The following is a 10,541-nucleotide window of genomic DNA, read 5'->3' as shown; positions in this document are numbered from 1 at the left end:
TCTGGAGGCCCCCACTGAGGACTGAAACTGCTGCAGCTGCCCAAGAGAAAGCATGTGAAGTAGTAATGACTTGGAGCTCTGTCACCCAGGGGTTAAACTCCAACCTCCAATAACCTCTCCCCCATCTCTCTTTGTTTCTTCCTTCCTTCCTTAGAATAAGGATAAGTAAAGCCCAGCCCTGGGCAACACATCACAGCTCCTGGCAGCCCAGAATTGCTTCTCTGAATGCAATTCTCAGAGGGGAACCACCTCAGAGCCACCTCCAAATGACCAGGATGGAGGAGTTAAAAAGAATTTGGCAGAGCTCTTCTCAGTGACAGTGCAAGATGGTCCTGGGCAGGGTACAGAGCTGATGCCAAAGGATGCTACACTTGATGTTAGCTGCAAGGCCATTAAGAAGAAATCAGAAGAGATGGGCTAAAAGCAATTGATGGGGTTACAAAATGATGTATTACATGCACCATGGCTCCAGGTTTGCAGTAATTTAGGCTGGTATTGATTGAGGAGAGGCTGGGGCATATCCCACCACCTTTTTAATTTCAGTCTGATTTGGCCACTGCTTGCAGGTCAGCAGCAATTTGGGGAGACAAAAACAAACCAAGCATTAGAGCAGCCGAAATCACCTGCCTCTGGAAGGGCCTTGTAAATAACTTTTTAAGGCTGAACAAGGAGAACAAAATGAAAGGGCTGAGGAAATCCAGACTGAGGTTCCAGGCTGAGGGAATAAAAAGGAACAACAAAGCAGCTTCATGGTAGGGCTAAGAATGAGTTTCACTCACACACACCCCCCCACCATTGCCTGCCTGTTTTTGCCCACAGAAGTATGCTGCCATTTCCCTGGTGTTATGGTGCTAAGCCTGATTCAACCTGAACTGATTTGAGCCTAAAACACAGCCTGAGGACACAGAGGATCTCACAAATGGCATCACTGCAGCAGTGGGATGGCTGCCCTGGGCGGGTTCCAGGTTATCCAAACCAGCATGCAATGGTGTGAGGAAAGAGGCTGGAAATCTGAGTGTAATTAGGGGTGAATCTGGGATGATTTCCCCCCTGGAGGTGGTGGTTACAGTGCTGAGTGTATTGGCACATGGGAGGTGCCAGTGAAGAGTGGAAACCACAGAATGGTCTGGGTTGGAAAGGACCTCCAAAGGTCATCCAGTCCAAGCCCCTCTGCACTCAGGGACATCCTCAACTAGGTCAGGTTGCCCAGAGCCCTGTCCAGCATCACCTGGAGTATGTCCAGGGATGGAGATAGTCCTAGTGGGAGATGTCCCTGCCTTTGGCAGGGGGTTGGAACTGGATGATCTTTGAGGTCCCTTCCAACCTTAACCATTCTATGGGGCCACAGCAGTACCTAAGCAATACTTGAGGGGTGAGAATTTGCCTATTGACTGATGTGGAGGAAGAGAACTTGCAGATGATGCTCAGGAGAACAAGCACAGTTTGTCACTTAGATCCTGGAGCTGAAGTGGTCTCCTCTGCACAAAGCTGTGCAAAATCCCTGCTGGAAATCAGCCCCAGGCCTTGCTTGTGCCTTCCTGAACACATCCACAGCCTCACAGGGCGAGAGGCTGCAGGTGGGATGAGGGAATTGCTTCAAATCAAGGAGGGCATCCAACTGCACACTGCAACCAGGGTCAGCTGCAGCCCCGAGCTCACCTCTGCTATGTTTGCTTATTGATCACAGGCAAAGATCAGAGTGAAGGAGATCGATGATGGAACTCCAAGCAGCCATCAGGTATTGGATAGAAAATGGATTCTTCCAGATTTACTATGACCATCAAAAGCTTGAACCTTGATGTGCACAGGGAAAGAAAGACACAGAAATCTCTGATTGGACTAATTAACACTTCCCTGCAGGAAGGTTTCTCTGATCTCTAATTGCATCTTCATTGCAGCCTTTTAATGTTGCACTTGTGAGGCTTTTCTCTGCATTCTGCAGGGAAAGGGAGATGTGGCCTCAGACCCTGCCTAGTGATGGCAGAGCAGCTGATGGGATAGAATCATAGAACCAACCAGGCTGGAAGAGAGCTCCAAGATCATCCAGTCCAGCCTATCCAACCAAGATCATCCAGTCCAGCCTAGCACCCAGCCCTGGCCAAGCAACCAGACCATGGCACTAAGTGCCCCAGCCAGGTTTGGCTTCAACACCTCCAGCCACAGCCACTCCACCACCTCCCTGGGCAGCCCATTCCAATGCCAATCACTGTCTCTGACAATAACTTCCTAACAACATCCAGCCTAGACCTCCCCTAGCACAACCTAAGACTGTGTCCCTTTGTTCTGTCTCTGGCTGCCTGGCAGCAGAGTCCAACCCCACCTGGCTACAGCCTCCCTGCAGGCAGCTGCAGACAGCAATGAGCTCTGCCCTGAGCCTCCTCTGCTGCAGGCTGCACCCCCCCAGCTCCCTCAGCCTCTCCTCACAGGGCTCTGCTCCAGGCCCCTCCCCAGCCTTGCTGCCCTTCTCTCAACACCTTCCAGCACCTCAACATCTCTCTTGAACTGGGGAGCCCAGAACTGGACCCAGCACTCAAGGTGTGTCCTGAGCAGTGCTGAGCACAGGGGCAGAAGTACCTCCCTGGTCCTGCTGCCCACACTGCTCCTGAGCCAGCCCAGGATGCCATTGATGTGCAGGTCTGCTGAAGCTCAGGAGGCAGCAGGAGATCTCTCTGCATCTACCTCAGGCCAAGCCACTGCTGAAGAGCCAAAGTCCTTGCTTCTGGCTCATGGGGCATGTGTCCAAATAGATGCCAGTCAAAATGAAAGCCCAGGGCTTGGGCTCATAATAAAACCATGCTGAGAGGAGTGGGGGAGGCTGCCACCTCCTGCCATGGGCCTGTGCAAGTGGTGACCTGCTGCCATGGGTGCTGGGAGTGCCAGCTGAGCTAGGTGCTCACAGCCAGCACGGAGATTCTGCCCCTTGGCTCTGCTCAGAACTCACCTCCAATCCTGCCTCTAGCTCTGCTGTCCCCAGCAGAAGAAGGACACAGAGCTGCTAGAGTGAAGCCAGAGGAGGCCACAAAGATGATGCCAGGGCTGCAGCAGCTCTGCTGTGAGCACAGGCTGAAGGAGCTGGGGGGGTGCAGCCTGCAGAGGAGAAGGCTCCAGCAGGATCCCAGAGCTGTCTGCCAGTGCCTGAAGGGATCCTGCAGGAAGGCTGCAGAGGGACTTGTGCTGAGGGTGTCTGAGACAGGCCAAGGGGGAATGGTTTGGAGCTGAGGAAGAGCAGGGTTAGAGTGGAGCTGAGGAAGTTGTTCAGTAGGAGGGTGGTGAGAGCCTGGCACAGGCTGCCCAGGGAGGCTGTGGCTGCCTCTTGCCTGGGGGTGTTGCAGGCCAGGCTGGATGAGACCTTGAGCAGCTGAGTATAGCTGAGAGGTGTCCCTGGGCATGGTGGGGAGGGTGCAGCAGCTGAGCTCTGAGCTCCCTTCCAACCTGAGCTGTGCTGTGGTTCCATGGTGAGCACAGGGGTCAGCTGGCAGTGAACCCAGCTCCACTCTAATTATTGGTTGTACAATCAAATAAATCCACCTGAGCATCTTGTTCCTTTGCTTCAACTCCAGAAGTCAAAGACCTGAAAAGTTATTGGCAGCTTTAATTAAAACCAGCTCTGAGATTCAGAGCAACCTATAATGGTTCTGGCTCATCCTAGATAACAGTGCAATAAGCCTCTCTCATATTAAATACAGCAGCAATATTGTTCACCAGAGATGAGGACATTAGCACAAATAATCAGTCTCACTGTCGTGGGGAGGGCACTGAAGCTAAGCTGACTGAATGAAATGCATTTGCTCCTGAAAAAGAGGGATCCTGCAGCTCCCTGTCTCCTCAGCATCCTTCCCAGAAGGTCCCTGAGCCTCCAGCAGATTGAGTTCAAGCTCTCCTTACTCTCTCAGAAAAGTGCTGCCCATGGGAGCGAGTTCCTGGCCCTGCCTGGGCTCTGGCTGGACCACCTCATGCACCTGAGCCCTTTGTCCCTGGCACAGAGCTTCAGCAGGGAGAGTGCAGCACAGCAGTTGCAGATGTGCCCACAGTTTCAGCCCTGCTCAGCTTTTCTGACTCCAGGCCCTTGGCTCTGCCCAAGGGGCTGCAGCAAGCAGAGGGCTCAGCTCATGGTTTACCCAGGGATCAGTGTTTGAGTAGCCTGACAAATAGAACCACTGCTTTGCTGCACATCAGAGCTGGGCTGCCCATGCTGCTCCAGCAGGAGGGCTTTAGTTGGAAGCCCAGGAGGCTCTGCCTTGGCCTGGAGGTGCCGAGAGCCACTGCAGAGAAGCAGAGCCTTGCTCTGAAGCACTGAAGCTCAATGGCTCTGCAAAGGTAGCCCTGATGCAATGCCTGAGGGACACACAGAGGCTACTTCAGCAACACTCACCTGCTGCTCACTATTAAATCCTGAGTGTGGCTGCAAGGAACTGAAGCTCCCTTCTGTTGACTTACATAGGAAATGGGTTTTTCCTGGTGTAAATCCACTGAGCCAACACGCTCAAGCAAGCTGCAGGAGGAATGGATTTGACCCAGGCGAGTTCATTCCACAGTCTCAGGTGAACGTTGAAACTGCCCAAGCCAAAAGCTCCTTGCAGGATTAGCCCAGAGCAACTCTGAGGAGCAATGGAAAATGTGGTTATGTCCTTGTCCTCACATAAATGAGAGCTACATCTTCAGAGAGTTTTCTGGGCAAGTGTCTTATGTTCATCTGAAAACCTCAGGAGAACAGAAACTGGTTTGAAGGAGCCCTGTTGGAGAGCAGGAGGAGCCCATTGCAAGGAACTCTGCTTGAGTATCTCAAGGCAAAGGAACAGCAGAGCAGTCTTTGGTTTGCACACTCAAGGCAAAGGAACAGCAGAGCACTCTTCGGTTTGCACACTCAAGGCAAAGGAGCAGCAGAGCACTCTTTGGTTTGCACACTCAAGGCAAAGGAGCAGCAGAGCACTCTTTGGTTTGCACACTCAAGGCAAAGGAGCAGCAGAGCACTCTTTGGTTTGCACACTCAAGGCAAAGGAGCAGCAGAGCACTCTTTGGTTTGCAAACCACATTGCTCTGCTCTTTCCCAGACCCCTGAGCAAGTGCATGGAGCTGCTGCTCCACAAAAGCCCTTTAGTGAAAAGTGGGTTTTGAAACTGACCAAGCAAGTCATGGCCACACTTCCCCTCGGAGAAAATAAAGCCTGCTTCCTTAGGGTTCCTCTGACTTCTTCACTCTGTGCCTCTGATCAGATAATGAAGTGTAGGGGGAATAAACTACTGGGGCTGCACTAAAAAAGGATCTCTTAGAGATCTTAGAGAACTCCAAGCTTCAGCTAACTTGAGGCCCCTGCCCAGTGAAATGCACTCCAGGGCCGTTCTGCCCAGGAACAGCTCATCCCTGGGAGAATAGTGCTGGAATGCTGTGTGAGTGAGTCTACAGCTTCCAGCCGCGGGCTGCAGTTCAAGTTCTCTTGAAAAGGCGTCAGGAATTCATACCAGTGCCTGGTCTACCCCTGGGGGGAGGGAATAGGCCTTCTCTCTGCTGCAGCAGCTGGAAGCATTAATTGGTTGCTCTTTCTGCCAGCGATTCATTACCTTTTGTCAGGTGCCCTTCGTGGCTCTGTTCTGGTGCCCCAGTGCTTGGCTGAATATCTGCTAGCTGCAGGATGGCATCCTGGAGAGAGGGAGGGGAGAGGGCCTCCAGCAGTCACTCTACTCCCAGCAAGTGAATGCAAAGGCAAAATTAAATGGGAGAATGACTCACAGAGTCACAGAATTAAGCAGGTTGGAAAAGGCCTCTAGGATCATCCAGTCCAACCTAGCACCTAACCCTGCTAATGAACTAACCCATGGCACTAAGTGCCTCATGCAGCCTCCTCTTAAACACCTCCAGGGGTGGTGACTCCACCACCTCCCTGGGCAGCCCATTCCAATGCCAATCACTCTCTCTGACAACAACTTCCTAACAACATCCAGCCTAGACCTGCCCTGGCACAACCTAAGACTGTGTCCCCCTCTTCTGTCCCTGAGTGCCTGGCAGCAGAGCCCAACCCCACCTGGCTACAGCCTCCCTGCAGGCAGCTGCAGACAGCAATGAGCTCTGCCCTGAGCCTCCTCCGCTGCAGGCTGCACCCCCCCAGCTCCCTCAGCCTCTCCTCATAGGGCTCTGCTCCAGGCCCCTCCCCAGCCTTGCTGCCCTTCTCTCAACACCTTCCAGCACCTCAACATCTCTCTGCAATTGATGGGCCCAGAACTGTCACCACAATGAGCATCAAACTGCAAAAGTGGCTTTCCTCTGGAAGCTCTGGAATCACAGGATCATGGAATCGTTTGGGTGGGAAAGGACCTTAAAGACCATCTGGTTCCAACTTGCTGCCACGGGCAGGGACACCTCCCACTAGCCCAGGTTGCTCGTCCACAGAATAAATCAGGTTGGAAAAGACCTTCAAGATCATCAAGCCCAACCTATTACCCAGCATTATCTAATCAACTAAATAGTGGCACTGAGTGCCACATCCAGTCTCCTTTTAAACAGTTCCAGGGACAGGGACTCCCCCACCTCCCAGGGCAACCTGTTCCAGTGTCTCCCCACCCTCACTGGAAGGAACTTCTTCCTCTTCTCCAGTCTCAGTCTCGCCTTTCAGTTCCAAGCCTTTGGCCCTCATTATGGCCTGTCTGGCTGTGTTCCTCTGTGATCTGTGTTAGATAGGATTGTCCTGCTCTGGCAGGGGGGTTGGACTGGATGATGTCCTTGAGTCCCTTCCAACCCCTACCATCCTGTGAGCCTGTGAAGATTAGGATCAGTGTGGCCAGAGGCAGATGGGAGTGGAAAACCTAGGTCTGGATTGGAGGCTATCCCTGAAGAGATGGAGAACAGACAGAGGAGGGTTTCAGATCCACATTCACTGTGTGCAGCAAACGTGTCCCTATCTGCTCACGCTGGGTCTAACAAGTAAATAACCTCAGCCTCTCTGATCCCTGAGGAATGATGATTTACAGCCCTGGTAATGTGCACTGAAGACAAATACAGCTTGTTCCTGAGAAAAAACCACTGATTAAAGTGATCATAGCAAAGCAAAACAGCTCAGCACTGCCTCTGTGCATCACTCATACCTGCTTTACCCCTTGCTACTCCCCTCAGAGCGCTGGCTCCAACTGCACCTGTGGGAAGGGTGCTTGCCCACGATGCTGATTAACACCACCCAGCCTTGGCAAACATTTACCAGTGCCAAGGAGCCTCCTGGCAATGCTTTCATCGAAAAGATTCAAGAAGTGTGGCTAGACTATGACCTTGCACAGAGACAGCACCAGCAGGGGAAACCAAGAGGCGGCAGAAGCACAGTGCCCACTGCCCACTCCCTGTGGAGGGGGAGAGCTGGTGAAGCAGCAGGGCAGCCCAGCCTGGCAGCTCTCTTTAGTCCTGTCTCCTGTGCTGCAGCCTCTGCCAGGAGTCTCTCCTGGGGCACATCCAGAAAGGAAAAAAAGCCTCTAGGAATGGAATTGAGGATTCAGTTCCCCTGGGAGCAACTGCAACTCTTTCTGCTGGTCTGGCTCCACTCTCCTGTTGTCCCAGGGACTGGGAAATCATAGAATCAGAGAATCAAGCAGGTTGGAAGAGAGCTCCAAGATCAGCCAGCCCAGCCCTGGCCAACCAACCAGACCAGACCATGGCACTAAGTGCCCCAGCCAGGCTTGGCTTCAACACCTCCAGCCACAGCCACTCCACCACCTCCCTGGGCAGCCCATTCCAATGCCAATCACTCTCTCTGACAACAACTTCCTCCTAACACCCAGCACAACTCGAGGCCATGTCCCCTTGTTCTCTTGCTGGCTGCCTGGGAGAATCACACAGTCTTCAACCACATTCTGTGCTTCTGTGCTCCAAACCTCCCTGGGCAACCTGTGCCAGTGTCTCACCACCCTCACTGGAAAAAAAAACCCTTTCCTAACATCCAGTTTCAGTCTCCTCTCTGCCAGTTTAAACACATTCCTCCTCATCCTGTCATGGCCCTTCTGAGGGCCACCTTCCTTCCAACAGCACAGCTGTGGCTTAGCCACGCAGCCCAAACCTTTGCTGGCCCTCAGGCGTGGGGGGGATCTTATCAGATCAGCCTCTGATTTCCTCTGCTTCCAGAGCACAAACAAGCATGCAAAGATGTGAGCTGACATTTGGCTTCTTGCAGAGCGCAGCAGATCACTGAGTGAGATGAAGGGAGAGGCTCTGCTCCCACAGCTCCGTGTGGCTGGGCAGCAGCCTGGCTCTGCTGCAGTGTGCTGCTCCAGCGCCTCTCTGTGGGCCCCAGCTCCTCTTCCTCCCTCTCACAAGCCTCAATTCCACTATCTGAAGGGGGCCTACAGGAAGGCTGGGGAAGGATTATTGACAAGGTCAGGTAAAGACAGGATGAGGAGGAATGGGATTGAACTGGCAGAGGGGAGACTGAAACTGGATGTTAGGAAGAAGTTTGCAGTGAGGGTGGTGAGACACTGGCACAGGTTGAGGGTGGTGAGACACTGGCACAGGTTGCCCAGGGAGGTTGTGGAGCACAGAATCACCCAATGTGATCAGGACCAGGCTGGATGAGGCCTTGAGTGACCTGTTCTAGTGGGAGGTGTCCCTGCCTATGACAGGGTGGGGCTGGAACTGGCTGAGCTCTGAGGTCCCTTCCAACCTAAACCATTCTATGATAATACACCAACTGATTTCTTCCTTTTAAACACAGAGATAAATCATTCCTATTACACCCAGGCAGCAGCTCTGGGCACACTGAACTTGGCACTGAGCTAGGAGCTGGCTCCCAGACAGAGCTCTTACACTTTCTTCTTTTGATGCTGATGTTTATGACGTCTCTTAAGGCCTTCCCTACAGCTTCCAGCAGCAGAACAGCTCAAGCTGGCTCAGATCTACAGCTCACAGAGTGACCAGGAGTGAAAGAATAGCTGGCAAGGGCCCCGTGTTCAGAATAAGCAACCAGGTTCTTCGGGTCCTCTCCAGAAGGTGCTGTGGAGGCCAGCTCACAGCTCCCTCACCAAGGCACCTCTCACTGCTCTGATCAGACCCCTTCTTCTGCAGCCCTTCGAAGAAGCAGGGAACAAATGGTCCCCTGCTGAAGTCATGAGCAAAAACAAAGGTTCTTCATCAGCCTCCTGCAGCTGCCTCTTGTTTTGCTTTCTCCATGAAGCCTGCCAGCTCCTGGCTATCTTGGCCAAGCACATGATTAGAGTTTGAGAACAAATCCACACTGCAAACAAACAAGCACGTCTTGAGATGAGGACACACAAAGTGCTGGATGCACAGGACAGCTAACTGCTTAGCAGATCCTGTCCTGCCTCTTCTGCTGCCTGGCAAGCCCTGCTGCTCTTCTGGGGGGAAAGCAGATGGGGTAGGATTAAGGACACAGATCCTCGAGCCCTTCACATTCGCTCAAACAGCAAGAATCAGACCCAGTGCTGTTCAAGTGGCTACCTGTTAGCTGTACTGGCTCTCTGCAGCAAGGGAAGCAATGCAGGGACAAGAACTCCTGCCCTGAGTGACCCTTGTGTCAGAGCAGAAGGTCCATTGCTTATCTTAAACTACCACAGAAACAAAAGGATGAAGTTGTCACTGCCACCACTGCCACCTTGCTCACTGCAGCACTGAACCAGGAGGCTCCGTTTGAAGAGGCATTGAAGGTGCCCGAAGCTAACCCACTTGACTTGGCACTGAGGCAGATGGCAGGTGCCCACTCGGCCCAGGATCAGTGCCCATAACCATCACAGGAGCTGTGAAGCTGTAGTCTGTGGCAGATGGAAAATGACAGCACAAAAGGCTTTGCCCTGGCCCCCAAAGCTCTTCACAAAGGTAGCAAATAGCGAGGCTCAATTCCAAGAGCTGCTCCTTCTCCAGAGCAAACCCAGGCACCTGGGACTGTGCAACACACACAATCACAGGATCAGCCAGGGTGGCAAGGGACCACAAGGATCAGCCAGTTCCAGCCCCTCTGCCATGCCCAGGGACACCTCACACTACATCAGCCTCAGCCAGCCTGGCCTGAAACACCTCCAGGGATGAGGCTTCCACCACCTCCCTGGGCAACCCACTCCAGGCTCTCACCATGGGGCTCCAGAACTGGCTGCAGTACTCCAGGTGGGGTCTCAGCAGTGCAGAGCAGAGGGAATGCTTCTCCCCATTCCTGCCCCCATGATAGACTGCCTGACTGCATTCCCAGCAGGTGAGCTTCAGCTCTTTATGGCCTGGGAATCAACATGCTGGCCATGCTCCTGGCCTGGCTTTGCTTCCGCACAGCCCTGCCTCCTCCACACCCCTCAGCTTCTGGCCTGCCCCTCAGTGACATTGGTTCTTGGCTCCAGTACCAGCTCCAGCCTTACCACAGGCCAGGGAGTTTGTCTACACATTTCCAGGCTGCAATTCCTACACTGCCTGCTTCAAAGTCAATAGAAAGAACTAGACTGCAGAAGAGCCTAAGTCAGGCCTGACACTCTGCATTGGCACTGCTGTGCTCTGGGGGGTGCCCCCTCCATGGCCAGTTTGCTGTCTGGCTTGAGAAGACTAAGCTGAAGGACGCTGCTGCCTGCCCCTTT

General features: G+C 53.2%; 1 long non-coding RNA gene across 1 annotated transcript; it reads right to left on the bottom strand.

Moving 5' to 3' along the window:
* Positions 1-438: 438 nt before the first annotated feature.
* Positions 439-4,609, bottom strand: LOC135182737 (uncharacterized). Its single transcript, XR_010305306.1, has 3 exons — positions 4,373-4,609; positions 1,660-1,794; positions 439-715 (listed from the first exon to the last, which is right to left on the bottom strand). It is a non-coding gene; the product is annotated as an uncharacterized LOC135182737 (long non-coding RNA).
* Positions 4,610-10,541: the final 5,932 nt, after the last annotated feature.

Source organism: Pogoniulus pusillus, chromosome 17, assembly GCF_015220805.1.
Source record: "Pogoniulus pusillus isolate bPogPus1 chromosome 17, bPogPus1.pri, whole genome shotgun sequence".
NCBI classification, from domain to species: Eukaryota; Metazoa; Chordata; class Aves; order Piciformes; family Lybiidae; genus Pogoniulus; species Pogoniulus pusillus.
The sequence above is the reverse complement of the archived record's forward strand: the minus strand, read 5'-3'. Positions and strand labels throughout refer to the sequence as shown.